The sequence below is a fragment of the Macaca mulatta genome, chromosome 6 (assembly GCF_049350105.2).
Source record: "Macaca mulatta isolate MMU2019108-1 chromosome 6, T2T-MMU8v2.0, whole genome shotgun sequence".
Lineage (NCBI taxonomy): Eukaryota > Metazoa > Chordata > Mammalia > Primates > Cercopithecidae > Macaca > Macaca mulatta.
In genome coordinates, this window is record NC_133411.1 from 163,537,862 (window position 1) to 163,562,256 (window position 24,395).

General features: G+C 48.6%; 1 protein-coding gene across 1 annotated transcript in view; it reads left to right on the forward strand.

Annotated features, from left to right (window-relative positions):
* Positions 1 to 8,233: 8,233 nt before the first annotated feature.
* LARP1 (La ribonucleoprotein 1, translational regulator) overlaps positions 8,234 to 24,395 on the forward strand; it is a 140,384-nt gene continuing 124,222 nt past the window's right edge. The window contains exon 1 of the mRNA XM_015141309.3: positions 8,234 to 8,289. The gene's annotated coding sequence lies outside the window, so the exon portion shown is untranslated. The remainder of the gene's footprint in view (positions 8,290 to 24,395) is intronic.

The window sequence follows — 24,395 nt, forward strand, 5'->3', positions numbered from 1 at the left end:
GGTAATACACTTTCATTGTCATAGGATTGCAGGGCTTTGTTTCTGATGGAGTCAGGGTAACTTTGAGACAGGGTGTCACTCACATTCCCTAGGCTAGAGTGCAGTGGCACCATCTCGGCTCACTGCAACCTCTGCCTCCCAGGCTCAAGTGATTCTCCTGCCTCAGCGTCCTGAGTAGCAGCTGGAACTACAGGCACACACCACTGTGCTGGCTAATTTTTGTATTTTTTTGTAGAGATGGGGTTTCACCATGTTGCCCAGGTTGGTCTCGAACTCCTGAGCTCAAGTGATCCACCTGTCTTCATCTCCCAAAGCGCTAGGATTACAGGCGTGAACCACCGCACTCAGCCCATCCTGGGTTACGTGACTTGTAAAGTTATGCCTCCAAGGGAATACCACAGACAAGTCCAGGTAAATAAAATTGTCTGGTGAGCAGCTCTCAACTTTTAAGTGCTTACAGCCCACTTTTGAGTACTTGCAGCCCACTCACTTTCATGATAGTAAACAAGTCAGCAATGAGGAGCCCAGCCTCCAAGATGGCCTCATGATCTTCACCTCCTGGTGCTCACATACTTATATGGTCCTTTCCCACAATGAGCAGGGCTGACCTGTGTTACCAACAGGATATTCAGGAACAATAGTGCATAACTTCTGAAGCTAGACATAAAAGACAATGTGGCCTCCACCTTGTTCTTCCTTGCTCTGGAGGAAGCTCACCTCCATGATGTAAGGACATTAAAGAAGCCCACCAGAGGCCGGGCGCGGTGGCTTATGCCTGTAATCCCAGCACTTTGGGAGGCCAAGGCGGGCGGATCACAAGGTCAGAAGATTGAGACCATCCTGGCCAACATGGTGAAACCCTGTCTCTACTAAAAATACAAAAATTAGCTGGGCATGGTGGTGGGTGCCTGTAATCCCAGCTACTCAGGAGGCTGAGGCAGGAGAATGGTGTAAACCCAGGAGGCAGAGGTTGCAGTGAGCCGAGATCAGTGCCATTGCACTCCAACCTGGGTCACAGGGCAAGACTCCTTCTCAAACAAACAAACAAACAAACAAAAACAAAGAAGCCCAACAGAAAGGTCCACATGGTGAAGAACTGAGGCCTGCTGCCAACAGTCATGTTGGTGCACCATCTTGGAAGCAGATCCTCCAGCCGCAGTCAAGCCTTCAGATGACTGCGGACCTGGCTGACATCTTGGTTACAACTTCATGAGTGACCCCGTGCCAGTAGAACCAAGCTAAATCACTCCTGAAATCCAGATCCACAGAAACTGTGAGGTCATACATATGTATTATTTTAAGTCACTAAGTTTGGGGTAATTTGCTACACAGTAATAGATAACTAACACAACTATATTATCACGTACAAGGAAAAAAAACTTCCTCGAATATATTTTTTTTAAAAAATGAATTATCACATGGTCTCCTTTGTCCCCTTTGGCACATGGGCTGGAAGAACTAACCCTTCCATACAAACCATCCTCTTGTATGTACTCCCCTGGACAAACTCTCACAGCTCTTGATAAACACACCACCTTTCTCCTGCATCCACTCCAGAACAGGCCTCCCATCTATCCTCTGACTTGCAGCAAGTGAATGCCTTTTTGTACCATTCTGACAGTCCGATTCAAACAAAAAGCACTAGAACAATGTATACCCTGGATTATAGCAAAAATAAATTTTATGTGCTAGTAAAAACTTGGCAAGGCCAGGAGTGGTAGTGCACACCTGTAATCCCAGCACTTTCAGAGGCTGAGGCAGGCAGATCGCTTGAGCATAGGAGTTCAAGACCAGCCTGGGCAATGTGGCAAAACTTTACCTCTACAAAAAATACAAAAATTAGGCCGGGTGCAGTGGCTCATAACTGTAATCCCAGCACTTTGTAGGTGATCACCTGAGGTCGGGAGTTCGAGACCAGCCTGACCAACATGGTGAAACCCCGTCTCTACTAAAAATACAAAATTTTTTTTTTTTTTTGAGACGGAGTCTCGCTCTGCCGCCCAGGCTGGAGTGCAGTGGCCGGATCTCAGCTCACTGCAAGCTCCGCCTCCCGGGTTTACGCCATTCTCCTGCCTCAGCCTCCCGAGTAGCTGGGACTACAGGCGCCCGCCACCTCGCCCGGCTAGTTTTTTGTATTTTTTAGTAGCGACGGGGTTTCACCGTGTTAGCCAGGATGGTCTCGATCTCCTGACCTCGTGATCCGCCCGTCTCGGCCTCCCAAAGTGCTGGGATTACAGGCTTGAGCCACCGCGCCCGGCCTAAAAATACAAAATTAGCTGGGCGTGGTGGCTCATGCCTGTAATCCCAGCTATTCAGGGAGGCTGAGGCAGGAAAATCGCTTGAACGCGGGAGGCAGAGGTTGCAGTGAGCTGAGATCATGCCATTGCACTCCAGCCCGGGCAACAAGAGTGAAACTCCATCTCCGAAAAAAAAAAAAAAAAAAAAAATACAAAAGTTAGCTAGGAGTGGTGACATACGTCTGTAGTCCCAGCTACTTGGGAGCTGAGGTGGGAGGATGGCTTGAGCCTGGGAAGTCAAGGCTGCAGTGAGCTGAGATTGTGTCACTGCACTCCAGCCTGGGTGACAGAGTGAGATCCTGTCTCTAAAAGAAAAAAAAAAAAAAAAAAAAAGGCCAGGCGTGGTGGCTCACACCTTTAACCCCAACACTTTGGGAGGCCGAGGTGGTGGATCACTTGAAGTCAAGTTTGAGACCAGCCTGGTCAACATGGCGAAACCCTGTCTCTACTAAAAATACAAAAAATTAGTCGAGTGTGGTAGTGCGTACCTATAATCTCAGCTACTAGGGAGGCTGAGGCAGAAGAATCGCTTGAACCTGGGAGGCGGAGGCTGCAGTGAGCCGAGATCGAGCCACTGCACTCCAGCCTGAGTGACAGAGCGAGGCTCCCTCTCAAAAAAAACAACCAAAAAACCCTTGGTGATACCTTTCGGAGGCCATCCATAAGACCACAGCCTACCGTACGAAGTGGTTTCATTGATAGCTGTAAAAGAAAAAAAAAACTTCACTTCTTTGAGCCCAAACCCCTCCTTCTGCTCTAGCTGGGGATGTGGGGGTTCTGTCCCCTCAATACGATCTTCTTCTAGGCCTCTCAAATCTATTCAGGACAACCAGCTGGAGAGAAGCTCCTCCTTCCTATGGTGAAATCTGCTTTCAGTGGAGAGGAGCAGGTCGTGAGACTTCGCAGTGGCCATACTCTGGTTCTGATTCAGAGCTGCTGCTTCTTAGCTCTGTCACCCCGGGTAAGTTACTTAACACCATTGTACCTGAGCTTCCTCTTCCCAGCTACGGAGCTAATAATAGCACTTGCCTCACAGAATTGTTGAAGGGACCAAACAAGAAAAGGATCATCTAGAGTTTAGCACATTGCTTGGCAATTAGTAAGAGCTCCTTCTCTTTTTATTGTTAATCAAGAATAATAGCAATAGCCAGGCCTGGTGGCTCATGCCTGTAATCCCAGCACTTTGGGAGATCAAGGCAGGAGGATCACTTGAGCCCAGGAGTTCAAGATCAGCCTGGGCAAGAAAGCGAGACCTCATCTCTACTAAAAATTTAAAAAAAAAAAAAAAAAAAAATATATATATATATATATATATATATAGGCTGGGCGTGGTGGCTCATGCCTGTAATCCCAGCACTTTGGGAGGCTGAGGTAAGCAGATCATCTGAGGTCGGGAGTTCAAGATCAGCCTGACCAACATGGAGAAACCCCATCTCTACTAAAAATACAAAATTAGCCAGGCGTGGTGGTGCATACCTGTAATCCCAGCTACTCAGGAGGCTAAGGTGGGAGAATCCCTTGAACCCGGGAGGCGGAGGTTGTGGTGGTGAGCCAAGATCACACCATTGCACTCCAGCCTGGGCAACAAGAGTGAAACTCTGTCTTTAAAATAAAATAAAAAAATAAAAATAGCTGGGCATGGTGGCACATGCCTCTAGTCCCAGCTATTTGGGAGGCTGAGGCAGGAGGATCCCTTGAGCCCAGAGTGTTGAGGCTGCAGTGAGCAGTGATCACACCACTGCACTCCAGCCTGAGCGACAGAGCAAGTCCCTGTCTCAAAAAAAAAAAAAAAAAAAGAGTTATAGCAATAATGATATCTACTAGGCCACATGTGGTGGCTCACATGTGTAATCACAGCACTTTGGAAGACCCAGGCAGGCAGAACATCTGAGGTCAGGAGTTCAAGACCAGTCTAGCCAACATGGTGAAACCCCGTCTTTATTAAACAAACAAACAAAAATTAGCCAGGTTTGGTGGCACATGCCTGTAATCTCAGCTACTTGGGAGGCTGAGGCAGGAAAATCGCTTGAACCCAGGAAGTGGAGGTTGCAGTGAGCCAATATCATGCCACTGCACTCCAGCCTGGGCAACAGAGTGGGACTCTGTCTCTAATAATAATAATAATAGCTACTATTTAGTAAGGGCTTACCACATGGCTAGCATCCTTTACATGCACTGTCTCATTTAATCTTGTGAGACAGGGCCTCTTACTTCTCCCCATTTTAGAAATGAGGACGCTGAGGCACAGAGAGGTGAAGTGCTTTGCCCCAGATTACACAGACTCAGGTAATCAGGCAGAGGAACCCTCACCCTTAACCACTTTGCTCTGCAGCATCCCAAGAGGAATGGAGCGAAGGGCCCTGTAAACACTAGGAACGCTGCAGGGATTGAGGAGAACAGAAGGGGCAGAGTGAGGTCATGCAGTAAAGGAACAGTCCAGAGGAGAAGAGACTTTCCCAAGTGGCAGACACAGCAGTGGCATGGAGTCCTCTGTGAGCACCACCATCTGTCTGTCTTGTCTGTAGTGGGAGTGTTGGGCCTCGTGTGTGTGTGTGGCAGAGCCACCACACTCTCTAGCACCTGCTCTCCAGGACCCTGAGCTGCTACAGTGGCAGGGTGCCACAGCAGCATGGACACCCCGCTGAGGCCTGGGTTTGCCCATGCCAAGAGCCCTGCTGACAGCTCCGCCTTGCCCTTCCTGAACACCTGCTGTGGCCACAACACAGCACTGGCTCATTAAAATCAGGGTCTGCCAGAGGGGAAAGTCAGGCCATTTCATTCGCCAAGATGCAACAGCATAAGATGGTTGGACACAGTGGCTCACATCTGTAATCCCTTTGCACTTTGGGGGGTGGAGGAGGGCAGATAGATTGAGCCCAGGAGTTCAAGACCAGCCTGGGCAACATGGTGAAACCCCATCTCTACCAAAAATACAAAAGTTAGCCAGGAATGGTGGCATGTGCCTAGTAAGCAGCTACTCAGGAGGCTGAGGTGGGAGGATCCCTTGAGCCGGGAAAGTCAAGGCTGCAGTGAGCCGTGATTGTGTCAGTGAACTCCAGCCTGGGCAATGGAGTAAGATATAGTAGCATAATATGGGACCAGTTTTGGCCCAACACCATCGTCTGGTGTTGCTCAACCAGGAAAACAAACTCACAGAACCAGCAGTGTCCACAGCTCTGGGCCAGAGAGGGTCAGCAGGTTCGGGGCACTCTTCCTCCAGGCTCTGACCCCAGGGAACTCCTGTGATGCAAATAAATAATAATAAGAGCTGTAGAGGTGTCTATCAGGCCCCAAGCCCTGTGCGTTCTGTGCCTGGGAGTCAGAGAGGTTGAGTTGCTAGTAAAGATGACCCAGCTGGTAAGCCTTCTGTTGACTGTGGCAAAGACAAGGGGCTACCTGCATGGACATGAAGATCACTGCGAAAGAAGAGGGACAGCTGAAGCCACTGGACAAGGTGGATTTGGTGCAGCCCCTCAGAAAAGACTTATATGTGGGGAGGCAGGACAGTGTAGTGCTCTGGCTCTCAATCTAAGACGATTTTGTCCCCAGTGGACTTCTGGACATGTTTAGAGACATTTTGGTTTTCATATCTAGAGAGGGAGGTGCTATTGGCATCTGCTGGGTAGACACAAGGGATGCTGCTAATTATGCTGTGATGCACAGGACAGTCACCCACAACGCTGAATTATATGGCCCAAAATATCAATAGTGGTTGAGAGGGCATCGAGCCTCATAATCCACCAGGGGCATCACCAACAGGTGCTTAACCTCCTGCTCCCCCTTTGTAAAACTGGGGATACCAAATTTCTGCCTCACGGAGCTGACCTATTGCCCGTTAAGTGCTTTCTGCAGGCAGGCTCATAGTAATACTCCATCATTGTTGCTATGTTCATTATCAAGGACGTGCACTCTGCAGAAGAGCACTGACCAGGTAGACCCTGAGGAGGGCCATGACAGAAACTGATCCAACGCTTTAGAGGGCGGAAGATGCTGGAAGAGGCCACAATTACCCATTCTGGCATTCGGTGCCTTCCCTGGTCTTGTTTCAGCCTACTTTGCTTGCCTGGCCTCTGGCCGCTCTGGGTGGTCTATTCAGTGGGCCGGCACACATGCAACTTCTTCCTATGTCCACCGTCCCCACCCCACAAGAACCTCTTCCTCCAAGGAGCCGTCTTGACCAGCCCAACCCTTAAGAATCACATAGCCCTTATCACAAATGGATCAATCGGGTGGCTACAGAGATACAAGACACAATCATATCCAAAAAGACTCTGAAAAACAGACATACATTCTCAATTATACACAGACACACACATGCAACCTCAAGATGCCTTATAGCCCTGGTCACAGACTGATCACAAATGTATTACCATACACATGCACACACACAAATACACAAGCATAACATGATCTCAGACAGGAGTCCCGTATACACATACACATTTATACAATACTGGCACACACAAAAAACCCCGATACATACCCCCCAAGGGTATGCTGTCACATTCACAAACTCATAAATTCACATAATGTGCATATTTAAATACAAACCCAGGAAAGCCCATAGGTCTCATACACACAGTTAACACCAAGGCATATAAAGATACACACCTGTCCATATACACAGAAATGTATTCTTGGCACACAACCTCATATACAGCTATTAATGTGCTTACATACATATATATACATTATTCAATGACACATACACTCCTATATATTCACCCAAACACACATATGTAACAGACATACAAAAAGACATTTAAAAAAATTCCATTTGTCCGTTTCTATACACATAGACGTCCTCCCATAGTACATTTTATTCATTCATCATTTATATTACAAAACATTGCTAAGGAAACTTCCTTGGTGTGACTTCCAAATTCAACCTTGTGTTACAGCTACAGGTGTAGACTAGCAAAAATGCATCGAGTAGGCTCATTTCTCCCTTTAAATTTCCACTTGCGGATACGCCTTGTGGATTTGTCCTCTCCCCGGCGAGCCCCCACCTCTCTGTGTTCCTTTTTTTTTTTGAGACAGCGTCTCACTCTGTTGCCCAGGCTGGAGTGCAGTGGCGCGATCTCGGCTCACTGTAGCCTCCGCCTCCCAGGTTCAAGTGATTCTCCTGCCTCAGCCTCCCAAGTAGCTGAGACTTCAGGCGCCAGGCCCAGCTAATTTTTGTATTTTTAGTAGAGACGGCGTTTCGCCATGCTGGCTAGGCTGGTCTTGCACTCCTGACCTCAGGTGATCCGCCCGCCTCGGCCTCCCAAAGTGCTGGGATTGCAGGCGTGAGCCACCGCGCCCGGCCCCTCTGTCCCGTTTTGACTGCCTAGTCCCCCAGGCCTCCGCTGGAAGGCGCTCACTAAAGGTTCACAGTCCGAAGCCGCATTCCCGGGCGCCCTCCCCGGCCCCTCCCATCCCACAGAGGTAGGGGTGGGTCCGTGGGTGTGGCAATGAACCACGTGTACCCACAGGACTCTCGAAGTGGGGGAGGGGGAGGGGAGGGGGAAGGGAGGGGGAGGGGAGGGGGAGGGGAGGGGGAGGGGAGGGGGAGGGGAGGGGGAGGGGGAGGGGAGGGGGAGGGGAGGGGGAGGGGAGGGGGAGGGGAGGGGAGGGGGAGGGGGCGCAGCACGCCACCCTTCTTTCTCCACCCAGCCCTACCCTCTCCGCTGTTCCCCTACCGGCCTCCCCCAGCCCAGCCCAACCTCAGCCGGCCGCGGGAGGAGGCGGGAGCTGAGGCTTCGAACTGCCCCCTCCCACCTCCGCCTCTCCCGCCTCTTCTCTCCCCCTTTCCTCTTTCTCCTCCCCCATCCCACTTCTTTCTCCTTTTCCTCTTTCTTTCTCCCCTCCTCCCTCCACTCCACCCGCCTCCTTTTACCCCGCCCTGCCAGTCGTCCTCCCACTCGCCCCCTCCGCCTCCCTCCAGCTCCGCCGCCAGAGGCTGAGTCATCGCTGCGGCGCTGCCGGCCGTGCTGGGAGAGCGGGCGAGCAGGTAGGGAGGGTGTGAAGCAAGCGACGCCGTGCGACCCGGCACCGCCGTCTGGGCCCTTTCCCGGAGAGGCCTGGGGAGGGGGCACTGAAGGGGGTTAGGGCCGCGGTGGGGGACGGGCGACGGGCCCCGGAGAGGCACAGATCTTAACCCTCAATCCCCATCCTTTCAGGAGCCACTTTGCAGCATTCTCAAAGAGCCGCACATGCAAACTAATACCTAACATTAGGGTGGCATCCGGGCCAGGCATCTCAAACTGATGGCCCACGGACAGATCTGGCCGGCACCTGATCTTTATTTGGTTCACACAGTGTTGTGTTTGTTTGTTCTGAAGTTTTAACTATTAATAGCTGCCAATACTTAAACATCACTCATTTCTTGGAAAATCAAATTCCCTACAGAAAAATTAGAATATATGGCAACGCATTTCCCATGATAACTCTAACCTATTTCTGAGTGGGGATACCTTTGTGTAGTCAGGACATTGCACCCTCCCTACCTGCTCGCCCTCTAGTTTGCCACAGTCTCTGCTACTCTTTACTGTTTCACCTAGGCCACTGAACTTCCTTTATGTTTCCTGCCAGGCCTCATATGGAATGATTTGTAGTCTAGTCCACCCCATTCATATTTTACATGGGGGTTAGGAAGTGAGGGTAGGGCATTTCCCAAAGTCACATGTGGCCTTAAAGCTGAAGGGGAACCCCGCTTTTCCTCACCCACTAATCTTTTCTACCAAACCATTCTGACTCCTTTGGTATGCAGGCTAACATAAGGAATTCTTTTGTGAAAAGTGGGTTCCAGAAAATGATCTGGGGATCAGAGTAGACCCCAAATGGAAGGTGATTTGGAGTGTACAGCAGCTCCTCTTTGGAGTTGATGGTAGCTTCTCACACAGTCTTTCCCTTGGAGAGGCAATAGATGACAAAACTAGGGTGGATAGATAGATGGAACAGTTGGCCAATCTGGTATATTTGGTTATAATAAGTTGTTTTCGGGTCATTGGAAAACTGGCTTATGAGACACTGTTGCATAAGGGCTACAAAGGCAGTATGCCACTTCGCTTGGATTATTCTCTAGTCTAGTGCTTCTCAGCTCCTAATGTGTACATGATTCCTATAAAGTGTAGATTCTGGCTGGGCATGGTGGCTCACACCTGTAATCCCAGCACTTTAGGAGGCCGAGGCAGGAGAATTGCTTGAGCCCAGGAAATTTGAGACCAGCCTGGGGAACATGGTGAGATCCCAGTCTGTACAAAAAATTTAAAAATTAGTTGGGTGTGGTAGCCTGTGCCACCTACTTGGGAGGCTGAGGCAGGATGATCCCTTGAACCCAGGAGGTGGGGACTATAGTAAGCTGTGTTTGTGCCACTATACTCTAGCCTGGGCAACACAGTGAGACCCTTTCACAAAAAAAAAAAAAAAAAAAGAAAATTTAAAGTGTAGATTCTGATTCAGTAGGGCTGGATGGAACCCAAGATCCTGCATTTCTGACAAACTTCCAGGTGATGCCAGTGTTGCAGGCCCCTAGACCCTCCTGCCTTTGGCAAGGCTGTGTACTCCTTGCAGTTCCGGTCTATTAATGGGTATCATTGCTGCATGACAGCCAAGAGAAGGGGTTTGAAGTCCCACCATGGACTTCACAGTGGATCTCAGCCTACCCCTTCACAGTCAGCTAACCTCAGGCAGGCTGCTCATCCTCTCTGTGCCTCCATTTTTCCATCTGTTCCATTGAAATCAAAGAATAGTTACTTCCTTAGGAGAATAAAACAGGCAGAATGAATGTGTGGCCCCAGCACAGTCTGTGCCTCATGGCAGGCCCTCTGTAAAGGTAGTCTCTACCATTGTGCACTGTCTTGTGGGCAGTGAAACCCAGAAGCGACGTGGTTAGGGAGTGGGATATGGAAGGGATATGTAAGGTATTTCAGGATAAGAATTGCACCCCTTGGCTGGGTGCGGTGGCTCATGCCTGTAATCTCAGCACTTTGGGAGGCAGAGATGGGCAGATCACAAGGTCAGCAGTTTGAGACCAGCCTGACCAACATAGTGAAACCCCATCTCTACTGAAAATACAAAAATTAGCCGGGCATGGTAGCATGCACCTGTAATCCCAGCTAATCCCAGCTACTCAGGAGGCTGAGGCAGGAGAATCACTTGAACCCCGAGGGTGGAGGTTGCAATGAGCTGAGATTGCGCCACTGCACTCCAGCCTGGGTGACAGAGCAACACAGCATCTCAAAAAAAAAAAAAAAAAAAAAGGAATTGCACCCCTTAATGTGGGCTTCTAAGCCATGCAGGGTGATCACTGTCCAGCCTACCTCTTAATGCTCTCCCACCTCTGTCCATGCTTCCACCACAATGGCCACCTATTAGGTCCTTCGGCCATGGTACCTTCTCCCTTCAGAGGCCTTGCACATGCTGTTCCTCATAGTCCAGGCTGGCTGGCTCCTTCTTATCCTTCAGTCTCAGCTCCTGTGTTACTTCCTTGGAGGTACCTTCCCTGATCTCAGAAATCTAAAGGTTTAGCGTAGAAAGTGGGGAGCAGGGAACATCTCTTTGGGCTGCGTGTACATAGGGAAGTCACTGTATCTACTTAGATTCTAAGTTTATTTAGAGCAGCTTTGGGTAGGGGTGAACTAAACGCTGCCTCTGCTAGTCTATACCATGCCTTCGTGCAGATTAGAAAAAGGGGTCAGACATAGTGGCTCACACCTGTAATTCCAACACTTTGGGAGGCCAAGGTGAGAGAAACACTTGAGGCCAGGAGTTTGAGATCAGGCTGGGCAACATAGTAAGACCTCAACTCTACAATTTTTTTTTTTTTTTTTTTAAATTTTAGAGACAGAGTCCTGCTATGTTGCCAGGCTTCGTGCAGCATATAAACTGTACAGCCTTCAGTGGCAACCCTACTGCTAATGCTTCCCCAAGCTACCTGGTGATTCGCTTAATCCTCCTGTGCCTAGATTAAGTCCCTTTTATAAACTTTCTTAACCCCATAAAACTCATCATATTTGGGAGGCCGAGACGGGTGCATCACGAGGTCAGGAGATCGAGACCATCCTGGCTAACACGGTGAAACCCCGTCTCTACTAAAAAAAAACAAAAAAACTAGCCGGGCGAGGTGGCGGGCGCCTGTAGTCCCAGCTACTCGGGAGGCTGAGGCAGGAGAATGGCGTGAACCCAGGAGGCGGAGCTTGCAGTGAGCCGAGATCCGGCCACTGCACTCCAGCCTGGGCGACTGAGCGAGACTCCGTCTCAAAAACAAAAAACAAAAAAACAAAAAAACAACTCATCACAATTGGGATTAGATATCTAGGGATTTTTTTTTTTTTTTTTTTTTTTTTGAGACGGAGTCTTGCTCTGTAGCCCGGGCTGGAGTGCAGTGGCCGGATCTCGGCTCACTGCAAGCTCCGCCTCCCGGGTTTACGCCATTCTCCTGCCTCAGCCTCCGGAGTAGCTGGGACTACAGGCGCCCGCCACCTCGCCCGGCTAGTTTTTTGTATTTTTAGTAGAGACGGGGTTTCACCGTGTTAGCCAGGATGGTCTCGATCTCCTGACCTCGTGATCTGCCCATCTCGGCCTCCCAAAGTGGTGGGATTACAGGCTTGAGCCACCGCGCCCGGCCTCTAGGGAATTATTTATTTAAAATCTGTCCCCTACACTAGATTGTATTGCATCAAGGCAAAGACAAATCCGTCTTGTTCTAGGCTATATCACTAGTGCTTAGCACGGTTCTTGCACCATAGCAGATGCTCCACAAATGTTCTCTGAATATTTCAGGAGCTCATTCTCTACCAGGAAAGCTAGGACTCTTACTGAAACAACTGTGGCATAGGGTGAGACAGGCGCAGAGCTAAATGTGTGGTGCAGCCCCAAGGAGGAAGATGTCACTTCTGGCTGCGGGGATGCTCAGGAAGAGGTGGTGTTTTGGCTGGGTCTGACAGAACAGATGGAGTTCATTAGCCTTAGATGAGTGGGGGAGTGTTCTTGGCGTTGGGAATAGCAAAAGCAAAGGTGCAGAGGGAAAAAAGTTCAATGTGTTCCGAAGACAAGTCACAAATTGTGATCAGCAGAGTGGCCAAATGTGTTTTGTGAACTACCTGCCAATATTTATTTTAAAATCAGGAGATTTCACATAAAGACCCAGATTTTCCAATTGTCTTGAAAAATTGAAAGCTCCCACCAGGTAGCAATAGACTGGCACTGAGAAGTGGCCGTTCGTTTTGAAAGTGTGGGTTTACTCCAGTTTGCCACAGTCCTCACCTTTCCCAATTGCATCACACCCAGCTCTCTTCACTCATTACTGTCCCTTTCTGGCTTTGGAGATGGCAGACAGACCATTTGATTGGCACACATGAGAGTTGTAAGGAAGATTGGTTCAGATCCTACAGACCCTTAAATGCCAGCTAATTAAGTAACCTGGTAACTCTGCAGGGAGTTCAGGGGTCTTCTTCAGTCCCATGGAATACTGTCCAAGTATCCCTTGGCAGAGCCATGCCTGACTTCAGAAGAAGGAACTTCAGGCCAAGAAGGTTGGTGAAGTTCTGGAAACCAAGGAAGCAGAGAGCTCCGCATGAAGCTTTCATAGAGAGAAATCAGTCTCTGTCTCTCCTAGACCGACCCATCAGTTTAGGCATGGTGCTGTGTGGTCTTGCTAAGAGGCAGGGGTGGGTCCTGGGGAAGATGGATGGTGCTTCCAAAAGGCTAAATTTTTATTTTTTGAAATGGAGTCTCGCTCTGTTGCCCAGGCTGGAGTGCAGTGGCGCGATCTCGGCTCACTGCAAGCTCCACCTCCCGGGTTCACACCATTCTCCTGCCTCAGCCTCCCGAGTAGCTGGGATATAGGTGCCCGCCACCACGCCCATCTAATTTTTTGTATTTTTAGTAGAGATGGGGTTTTCACCGTGTTAGCCAGGATGGTCTTGATCTCCTGACCTCGTGATCCACCCACCTTGGCCTCGCAAAGTGCTGGGATTACAGGCGTGAGCCACTGTGCCCGGCCCAAAAGGCTAAATTTTAATCTCAAAGGTTTCTGATTACTGACACATAGGTGATATCTAACTTGCTTTTGGTTAGCCTTGAATATTTTCAAATATAATCTTTAATATTTCTGTTACAATATTTTAGTTTTCTTCTGTTTCTAAAAATAATACATCATTTGAAAAAAAATTGGAGAACATAGAAAAACAAAGATGAAGATAATAATCTATAGTAATCCTCCCACCCAGATGTAACATGTTGGTGAATTTCCTTATGTCTATTTTTTTCAGTGTATTTTTACTTTTTTTTTTTTTTTTTTTTTTTGTGAGACAGTGTCTCACTCTGTCACCCAGGCTGGAGTGCAGTGGTGTGATCTCCGCTCACTGCAAGCTCCACCTCCCAGGTTTACGCTATTCTCCTGCCTCAGCCTCCTGAGTAGCTGGGACTACAGGTGCCCACCACCACACCTGGCTAATTTTTTGTATTTTTAGTAGAGATGGGGTTTCACTGTGTTAACCAGGATGGTCTCGATCTCCTGACCTCGTGATCCACCCGCCTCAGCTTCCCAAAGTGCTGGGATTACAGGTGTGAGCCACCACACCCGGCCTGTATTTATATATATATATATATTTTTTTTTTTTTTGAGACGGAGTCTCACGCTGTTGCCCAGGCTGGAGTGCAGTGGCGCGATCTCGGCTCACTGCAAGCTCCGCCTCCCGGGTTCCCGCCATTCTCCTGCCTCAGCCTCCTGAGTAGCTGGGACTACAGGCGCCCGCCACCGCGCCCGGCTAATTTTTTTTTTTGTATTTTTAGTAGAGACAGGGTTTCACTGTGGTCTCGATCTCCTGACCTTGTGATCCGCCCGCCTCGGCCTCCCAAAGTGCTGGGATTACAGGCTTGAGCCACCGCGCCCGGCCTGTATTTATATTTTTTAAAAAACAAAGTTGGGAGGCTGGGCACTCATGCCAGAGCTTTGGAAGGCGAAGGTGGCAGGATTGCTTGAGGCTAGGAGTTCAAGACCAGCCAGGACAACATGGATAGAACCCGTCTCAACAAAAAAATTTTTTTAACTAGCTGGGCAGCAGCCAGCTCTGCCTCTGCCAGGGCCTGGAGTCCTGGGTGAATCCTGCAGGTTTTTGGTTGCACTGGCCCAGGAAGGAAGTTGGGGTTTGTCAGGTGGGCTCTCCTGGGGGTCCTCTAGTGGCAGAGGTGAGTAGGGGATTATCCGAGGCATCTGGAGATGCATGTCCCTCAGTTTCCCTGCCCCTCCCTTTCTGAGTAGGTGTGCAAATGAGTGACCTAGGCTAAGAAGTGAGTTGCCACAGTGAAATGGGTTGGTTTTTGTCTTTGACACTTAGGGTCTGGGCCCCTCACATTTGCAGCCTGTTGCAACAGACACAGGGAGCTCTATGTGCCAGCCTGTGGCTGCCCTGCTGTAGGGTGTTCTGGGGGTGGCGAGGCTCCTGTGCTCTCGTCCGGGGAGGGGGTGTGCTGTGCTGGGCACTCTATCCCTGAATATAGTTTATTTTTTCTACATTTGAATTCTGTTGTAGATTTATGTAAAAATACATTCTCTTTTTGAAAAATAAAAAATTTCACGTCTTAAAAAAAAATTAGCTGGGCAGGCCGGGCAAGGTGGGTCAAGCCTGTAATCCCAGCACTTGGGGAGACTGAGGCGGGCGGATCACCTGAGGCCAAGAGTTTGAAACCAGCCTGGCCAATGTGGTGAAACCCTGTCTCTTTCTGCTAAAAATACAAAAATTAGCTAGGCGTGGTGGTGGATGCCGGTAATCCTAGCTACTCAGGAGGCTGAGGAGGAGAATCACTCGAACCCAGGAGGTGGAGGTTGCAGTGAGCCAAGATCACACCCCTGCACTCCAGCCTGGGTGGCAGAGGGAGACTCCATCTCAAAAAAAAAAAAAAAAAAAAAAAAAAAAATTATCTAGGTCTAGTGGCACATGCCTGTAGTCCTAGCTACTTGGAAGGCTGAGGTAGGAGGATCTCTTGAGTCCAGAAGGTTGAGGCTGCAGTGAACCATGAAATGCATCACTTCATTCCAGCTTGGGCGACAGAATGAGACTCTGGTTCAAAAGTGAAATAAAACAACATTGGAGTCATATTTCTTTTGCCCTTGATTTGCCCTTTTTCACTTAACATTATATGGTGAATCTTTGTGAGAATGTATTAATGCATTCCATTCCTTTCATAAAATTTTTACATGAAAATTAAATTCAGAAAAGAAAAATACTATATATTGACACCATTTTTCCAAGTTATTAAAGATGCTTTGAAAAAACATTTTGTGCAGGGCGCAGTGGCTCCTGTCTGTAATCCTAGCACTTTGGGAGGCCGAGGTGGGTGGATCACCTGGGGTCAGGAGTTTGAGACCAGCCTGGCCAACATGGCAGAAGCCCGTCTCTACTAAAAATACAAAAAATTAGCCAGGCGTGGTGGCGGCGCTTATAATCCCAGCTACTTGGGAGGCCGAGGCAGGAGAATTGCTTGAACCCAGGAGGCAGAGGTTGCAGTGAGCCAACATCGTGCCATTGCACTCCAACCCAAATGACAGTGCAAGACTCTGTCTCAAAAAAAAAAAATAATAATAATAATAATAATTAGCTGGGCAAGGTGGCAGGGACCTGTAATTCCAGCTACTCTGGAGGCTGATGCAGGAGACTCACTTGAACTCAGGAGGCAGAGGTTGCAGTGAGCTGAGATCCTGCCATTTCACTCCAGCCTGGGCTACAGACCACGACTCCATCTAAAAAAAAAAAAAAAAAAAAAGAAAGAAAAGAAAAGAAAAAACATTTTGCCTGTTTGTTTCCTTCCATTTTCAAAGTATAGTCAGAGATCTAATTCTGTTCATCTTGCCTAAACAGATAAAATTAATATTATCACCTCCATTTTACAGAGGAAGTTGAGACTCAAAAATGAAGTGATTGGGTCTGGCGTGGTGGCTCACGCCTATAATCCCAGCACTTTGTGAGGCCAAGGCGGGCGGATCACCTGAAGTCGGGAGTTCGAGACCAGCCTGGCCATCATGGTGAAATGCTGTCTCCACTAAAAATACAAAAAAATTAGCTGGGCGTGGTGACACGCACCTGTAATCCCAGCTACTCAGGAGGCTGAGGCACGAGAAGCACTTGAAGCTGGGAGGTGGAGGTTGCAGTGAGCAGAGATCGCGTCATTGCTCTCCAGGCTGGGTGACAGAGCCAGACTCCGTCTCCAAAAAAATTAAAATTAAAATTAAAAAAAATGAAGTGATTTACTCAAAATCAAGTAGCTAGCAGCCCTCGGAGGGCAGGACTACAAACCTCAGGCCTTCTGAATCTAGGTTTGTGGTGCAGGGGAGGGCACGCACACAAGCCTGCTCCCCCTACCCCATTGCAGTTAGACAATGACAGCTGTGCTTTAAGTTCTGAGAATTAAGGATTTAAACTGAATAAAGTTAATTTGGGTGGACTTCATGGAAGCAGCAGGCTTCATGTAGGATCGGGAAAAGGTCTGTCAAATTCATAGGTACATTAGGCACCCAACCCTACTGACTCCCGAGCTAATAATAACTGGCCTTTGTCGCGGCAAGCCCCTTACTAAGGCTTTGAATACTCCTTATGTTAGTTAATCCTCACACCCAACTGTATGAAGCACTGTTGTTTTCACCGATTTAAAATGAAGAAACAGAAGTACAGAGAGGGAAAGTGACCAGCTCAGGGTTGCACAGCTACTGAGTACCAGGGCAGAGACTTGAACTCGGTCCGCCCGGCCCCAGAGCGGGACCCGCCACTGCCTCCAGGCACCCTCCCTACCTGGGTGATGGCTGAGCCCCAGTGGAGGCTTTGTCCCCCCAGCTGCGGAGAGCAGGGACTCCCAGACAGGAAGGGCCCCACCCGCACTGGTGGTGTGCAGAGGACACGCAGGCCTCGCTGGGATGATGCGGGCGGGGGTGCTGTGCGACAACTGCCTGGCGGGACAGGTCGCCTGAGCCCGTTTCCACTGCCGCGCCGTTCTCAGGATTCCCGAAGGGGTAAAATAGATATTAAAAAAAAAAAAAAAAAAAGGATTCCCCAGAGTATTCAGCATCCCAGCCGCCAGTCCTCAGTTACAGTATCTTGATTCCTCTTTGATTCTGAAATAAATTCCATCAAGAAAGAGTATCATGGCTGGGCGCAGTGGCTTACGCCTGTAATCTGAGCACTTTGGGAGACCGAGGAGAGTGGATCACGAGGTCAGGAGATCGAGACCATCCTGGCTAACACGGTGAAACCTGTCTCTCCTAAAAATAAAAACATTAGCCGGGCGTGGTGGTAGGCGCCTGTAGGCCCAGCTGCTTGGGAGGCTGAGGCAGGAGAATGGTGTGAACCCGGGAGGCGGAGCTTGCATTGAGCCAAGATCGCACCACTGCACTCCAGCCTGGGCGACAGAGCGAGACTCCGTCTCAAAAATACAAAAACAAAAACAAAAACAAAAAAGAGTATCAGACTTGCAATCAAGAGATACGGCCTGAGTTCTAGTCCTGCCCCTGCCACGATCTGACTGTGTGACCTTGGGCCAGTCGCTTCCCCTCTCTGGGCGGCGGAAGTTAAAGCTGGCCCTTTTCCCCGTCTCTGCATCTCACATCCCCCTGCGACGTGGCCGTCGAGCTTTCGGGGTGCTGGGGGACACGAGCTGCGCGCAGGTCGCGGAGTCAGCGGGTGGCGGCCCACTCTGCTTCCGCCGGCTCCCAGCATGGGGAGCCGTTGAAACGGCTCCAGGATCCTGCGGAGACTCAGCCCCGCCCCACTGCCCTTCGGTGTGAAGGTCTGCACAAGGTCTGGGAGGCTCTTGCATTCCTCCCTCAGTCCCTTTTCCCTGGGGCAGCTCACGTGAATGGGCACCTATCCTCCAACCTGATAGCGCTCCTTGGCAGCTCGGCAGCCCTCGGTTCATCCTCCACAGAGCCGCGGGTGAGCGTTGTCAGGCACAGCCCTGCTGGCCCTTTCCGTTCTTTTTTTTTTTTTTTTTTTCTTTTTTGAGGTAGAGTTTCTATCGCCTCGGCTGGAGTGCAGTGGCGCGATCTCGGCTCACTGCAACCTGCCCCTCCGGGGCTTTTAGCCTCGTGCTTTAGCCTCCTGAGTAGCTGAGACTACAGGCATGCGCCACCACTGTGACCGGTCACAAGCAGGTTTCTTTGTTTCATTTTGTTTTGAGACAGGGTCTCACTCTATTGCCCAGGCTGCAGTGCAGTGGCATGATCTCGGCTCACTGCAGCCTCAAACTGTTGGGCTCAAGCAATCCTCCCACCTCAGCCGGCTAATTTTTGTATTTTTAGCAGAGACGGGGTTTCACCATTCGTTGGCCAGGCTGGTCTTGAACATCTGACCTCAGGCGATCCACCCGCCTCTGCCGCCCAAAGTGCTGGAAATACAAGCGTCAGCCACCGCGCCCAGCCCTGCTGGTCCCTGTGGAAGGAAACCTTCGCTGGCTCCCTAGTGCCCTGGAATAACACTGAAACCCCTGGAATAACACTGAAGGCCTGTCTCCATCTGCCCCAACATCACTCCCCAGTTTCGCGTTCCTCCCTCACCTTAATGAAGTGCTTAGAGATTTTTAAAGCAGAGGTTCAGGAGTCTACCAGTTCCTAGCTATGTGACTTTAGGCCAGTTGCTGCTTATTGCTAAACCTTGATTTCCACATCCTTAAAATGGGGGTGGCAGCACCCATTCCGCAGTACAGGCTGAGGATTAAGTGAGTCACTTAGCGTAGTTCCTGGAACATACTCAACTCACCCTAAGTGCTTGTTATTATAATTCTCAACCCACATTTGGCTACCACCTCCTACTTCCTCAAGCTTGTCATTGTCTTTCTCTACATTGTGCCTCCACGCATACCTGGAAAGCCCTTCCTCTTCCCTTCCCCACCCAGTAGGTTCTTACACACCCTTTAAAGCCCAAATCAAAGGCCATACCCTTCCTGCCAACAGGATAAAGAGTTCTTCCTCTATCTGCTCATCATCACCTAGGGACCACACTCAACATCACACACGGTGGACAGCTAGCATTAAGTGCCTCCTGCCAACCTCAAAGGAAGAGGCTGGGGCACAAAATGTAATTTAAAGAGTTTACTTGAGGCTGGGCGCAGTGGCTCAAGCCTGTAATCTCAGCACTTTGGGAGGCCGAGATGGGCGGATCACGAGGTCAGGAGATCAAGACCATCCTGGCTAACACCGTGAAACCCCGTCTCTACTAAAAAAAATACAAAAAACTAGCCCGGCGAGGTGGTGGGTGCCTGTAGTCCCAGCTACTCAGGAGGCTGAGGCAGGAGAATGGCGTAAACCTGGGAGGCAGAGCTTGCAGTGAGCTGAGATCTGGCCACTGCACTCCAGCCTGGGCGACAGAGCGAGACTCCGTCTAAAAAAAAAAAGAGTTTAATTGAGTCAACGTGAGGACAGCTGCTGAGAAGACTCAGAACCAAATAACCTCAGATAGGAGCTCCATTTGGCCTTTGTTACATACAAGCAGGTGTTTAAACATATATATGTGTGTGTATATATATATATTTCCTCCCACCTCAGCCTCCCTAGTAGCTAGGGACTACGGGCATGCACCACCATACCCAACAAATTTTAATTTTAAATTTTTTTTTTTTTGTAGAGACAAAGTCTCACTATGTTGCCCAGGCTGTTCTCGAACTCCTGGGCTCAAGGGATCCTCCTGCCTCAGCCTCCCAAAGTGCTGGGATTACAGGTGTGAGCCACTGTGACCGGTCACAAGCAGGTTTCTTTGTTTCATTTTGTTTTGAGACAGGGTCTCACTCTATTGCCCAGGCTGGAGTGCAGTAGCATGATCTCGGCTCACTGCAGCCTCAAACTGTTGGGCTCAAGCAATCCTTCCACCTCAGCCTCCTAAGTAGCTGGGACCACAGGCATGAGCCACCATGCCTTGCTAATTTTTTATTTTGTTGTAGAGACGGATTTTGCCATGTTGCCCAGGCTCACAAGCAGGTTTCTAAAGACAAAAAAAGAATAAGGAGAGGGCTGTTACACAGTTTTGTGTCAGGAATTCTCTTTGGTTTACAGAAATAACATTGGTTTGTGATTGGCCATACATTGTTTAGCTATAGGGTGTGGATTGTAGTGTCTGGTGTAGCATTATGCAGTTAATTTATAGCTACTGGAAGCAATGGCAATAGCATATAGTTTTTGTTTTTGTTTTTGTTTTTTTTTGAGACAGAGTCTTGCTCTGTTCCCCAGGCTGGAGTGCAATGGTGCGATCTTGGCTCACTGCAACCTCTGCCTTCTGGGTTCAAGCGATTCTCCTGCCTCAGCCTCCTGAGCAACTGGGACTACAGGCCACCTTGCCCAGCTAATTTTTGTATTTTTAGTAGAGACGGGGTTTCACCATGTTGGCCAGGATGGTCTCAATTTCTTGACCTCGTGATCCACCTGCCTCGGCCTCCCAAAGTGCTGGGGTTACAGGTGTGAGTCACTGCGCCCGGTCTAGCAAGCAGTTTTAAGAGATGAATACATAGCTTAAAGTGGGATGTAGGACTGATTACTGTCTCATTTATTAATTTAAGAGGACTTGAATTGCTCAGATGAAAGTTCTTTTCTCACCCCTAATAGGACGGAGTAGACTACATAGCTCCACCTATTTTTGCTCCTGTGAAAAATATTGAGCCTGAATCTAATGAGGCCTCTAAGAACTAACTTCAGTTACAAGTTCAGGGGATAGAGGAGCACGTTAAACAACACACAAAGAAGCAATCAGATAAAGCCAGAATGTGAAACAGTTTATAAGACAGCTGCCATAATCTCTTAAAAGCCAATGTTGTAAGAACAAAAAAAAGTAATGGGGAGGAGGTTCTAGATTTAAAGAGACCTAATAGTCTAACAGCCAAATATAAGATGTGATTCTTGATTATATCTTGATTTATTACTGTAAAAAAATAAGGACCACATTTTAATTTTTATCATATTTATTTATTTATTTATTTTGAGACAGGGTCTCACTCTGTTGCCCAGGTTGAAGTGCAGTGGTGCGATCCCAGCTCACTGCAAGCTCAAATTCCTAGACTCAAGCCATCCTCTCTCGTCAGCCTCCCCACAGCTGGAACTATAGGTGCAAGACATCATACCTGGCCATTTTTTGTTTTTAATTTTAGTAGAGATGGCATCTCACTACATTGCCCAGGCTGGCCTTGAACTCCTAGCTTCAAGCCACCTTCCCACATTGACTTCCCAAAGCACTGAGATTACAGGTGTGAGTAACTACACCTGGCCCACCACGCTTTAGACAATGGGGAAATTTCACTATGAACTTAGTATTAGATGATATAAGAAAATTATTGCTAATTTTGTGAGAGGTGGTAAGTGTATTGTTGTTATGGAAGAGAATGATCTAATTTTTGGAAATACATGCTGAAGTGTTTAGGGCTGAAGTGTTAGAATATCTGTAGTTAGCTTTAAAATGCTTTAGCCACAGATTTTATATATAGCGAGATGGAGAAAACATAGTAAAATGTTGACAATTGTTGCTATGTGATTGATGTATAGGTATTTGGTTTATTGTTTTTTCTATTTTTCTGATATTTTCAAAATAAAAAATTTCTTTCCTTTTTTTTGAGACATGGTCTCAACTCCGGGACTCAAGCAATCCTCCTGCCTCAGACTCCCAAAGTATTGGGATTACAGGCATGAGCCACTGCACCTGGCCCAAAATACAAAGTTTTTTAAAAAAACACTTCTCCAGTGCTCTAATAGCAAATTTGGGGCCCTCATTAATATCGCAATATGGCCACACGTGGTGGCTCATGCGTGTAATCCCAGCACTTTGGGAGGCCGAGGTGGGCAGATCACAAGGTCAGGAGTTCGAGACCAGCCTGACCAACATGGTGAAATTCCATCTCTACTAAAAATACAAAATTAGCTGGGCGTGGTGGCACACACCTGTAAACCCTGCTACTCAGGAGGTTGAGGCAGGAGAAACACTTGAACCTGGGAGGCGGAGGTTGTAGTGAGCCAAGATCGTGCCACTGCATTCTGGCCTGGAAGACAGAGCAAGGCTCCGTCTCAAAAAAAAAAAGAGTTATAGACTACCCTGGCCAACATGGTGAAACCCTGTCTCTATTAAAAATACAAAAATTAGCCAGGCGTGGTGACGCATACCTGTAATCCCAGCTACTTGGGAGGCTGAGGCAGGAGAATCCCTTGAACCCGGGATGCAAAGGTTATAGTGAGCCAAGATCGTGCCACCGCACTCCGGCCTGGGCGACAGAGCAAGACTCTATCTCAAAAAAAAAAAAAAATTGCAATCTATTGCTGGCATACATCACCTCCATACACGGAATCACAATATATGGAGGTGATATAAGCTAGTAGCTCTTGCCATTCAGATGGCAGATTATGGGCTCCTGGGGATAGCAGCTAGGTTTAGATCAACTATATTTATCTCTGAGTGTCCAGTACATAGTAAATATTCAATAAACTCTCATTGAGCTGGGCGCGGTGGCTCACTCCTATAATCCTAGCACTTTGGGAGGCCAAGGCAGGCAGATCGCTTGAGACCAGGAGTTTGAGACCAGCCTGGGTAACATGGAGAAACACTTTTTCTACAAAAAATTAAGGCCGGGCTCAGTGGCTCATGCCTGCAATGCCAGCACTTTGGGAGGCCGAGGCGGGTGGATCACGAGGTCAGGAGATCGAGACCATCCTGGCTAACACAGTGAAACCCCGTCTCTACTAAAAATACAAAAAATTAGACGGGAGTAGTGGCGGGCGCCTGCAGTCCCAGCTACTTGAGAGGCTGAGGCAGGAGAATGGCATAAACCCGGGAGGCGGAGCTTGCAATGAGCTGAGATCCAGCCACTGCACTCCAGTCTGGGCGACAGAGCGTGACTCAGTCTCAAAAAAAAAAAAAAAAAAATTAAAAAATTAGCCGGGCATGGTGGCATGTGCCTGTAGTCCCAGCTACTCGGGAGGCTGAGGTGGGAGAATTGCTTGAGCCTGGGAGGTTGAGGCTGCAGTGAGCTGATATTGTGCCACTACACTCCAGCCTGAGTACAGACAGAGACCCTGTCTCGAAAATAACAACAACAGCAACAACAACAAAACCAAAACAAATGCTCATTGAAAGAATGAAGACTCTACTATGGCTGGAGTGCATGGTTTATTAGTAAACTTACTCTTAGGAATCTCTGAATGAAAGATGATAATGTTTTTCAAGCCCTTACTGTGTGCCAAGCTTGGTGCAAAGTCCTTCATATGCATTGTCTCATGGAATCCTCACAGTGGTCCTATAAGGTAAAGAAAATACTAGTCCCGGCCGGGCTCGGTGGCTCAAGCCTGTAATCCCAGTACTTTGGGAGGCCGAGGCGGGTGGATCACGAAGTCAGGAGATCGAGACCATCCTGGCTAACATGGTGAAACCCCGTCTCTACTAAAAATACAAAAAAACTAGCCGGGCGTGGTGGCGGGCGCCTGTAGTCCCAGCTACTCGGAGGCTGAGGCAGGAGAATGGCGTAAACCCGGGAGGCGGAGCTTGCAGTGAGCCGAGATCGCGCCACTGCACTCCAGCCTGGGTGACACAGCGAGACTCCGTCTCAAAAAAAAAAAAAAAAGAAAAAAGAAAATACTAGTCCCATTTTACCCCTGAGAAAACTGACACACGGAAAGGTGAAAGAGCTTGCCCCTACATTATTCAGTTAGTAATGTCAGAAGCAGCAGCTGGTTCTCACCCTTACACTCCATTGACTTGTACCTTTCTTGTATCATCTGCAAATCAAGGAAAATGACCAAGGCAGGTATCAGTCATTTTAGGAGGAGGTTTACTTGCCAAAGTTAAGGACGCAAGCCTGGGAGACAGGTATAGTCCTTTCTCCAAAGATGATTTTGAGGGCTTCAGTATTTAAAAAGAGAAAGGGTAGATATTGAGGGAATGCACAATTTTCATGTGAGAGGGGTATGGAGGAAATCGTCATTCATTCCTTGACTGGCCCAGTGAATCTGCATTTTTACATAAGATAACGTAAACAATAGGGCAAAGGAAGCAATCTGATATGCATTTGTGTCAGGGGAGCAGAGAGATGACTTTGAGTTCTGTCCTATGTCATGCACGTGTGATGATAAGCTGTCAATTTACATTGCCAGGGTGAAATTCA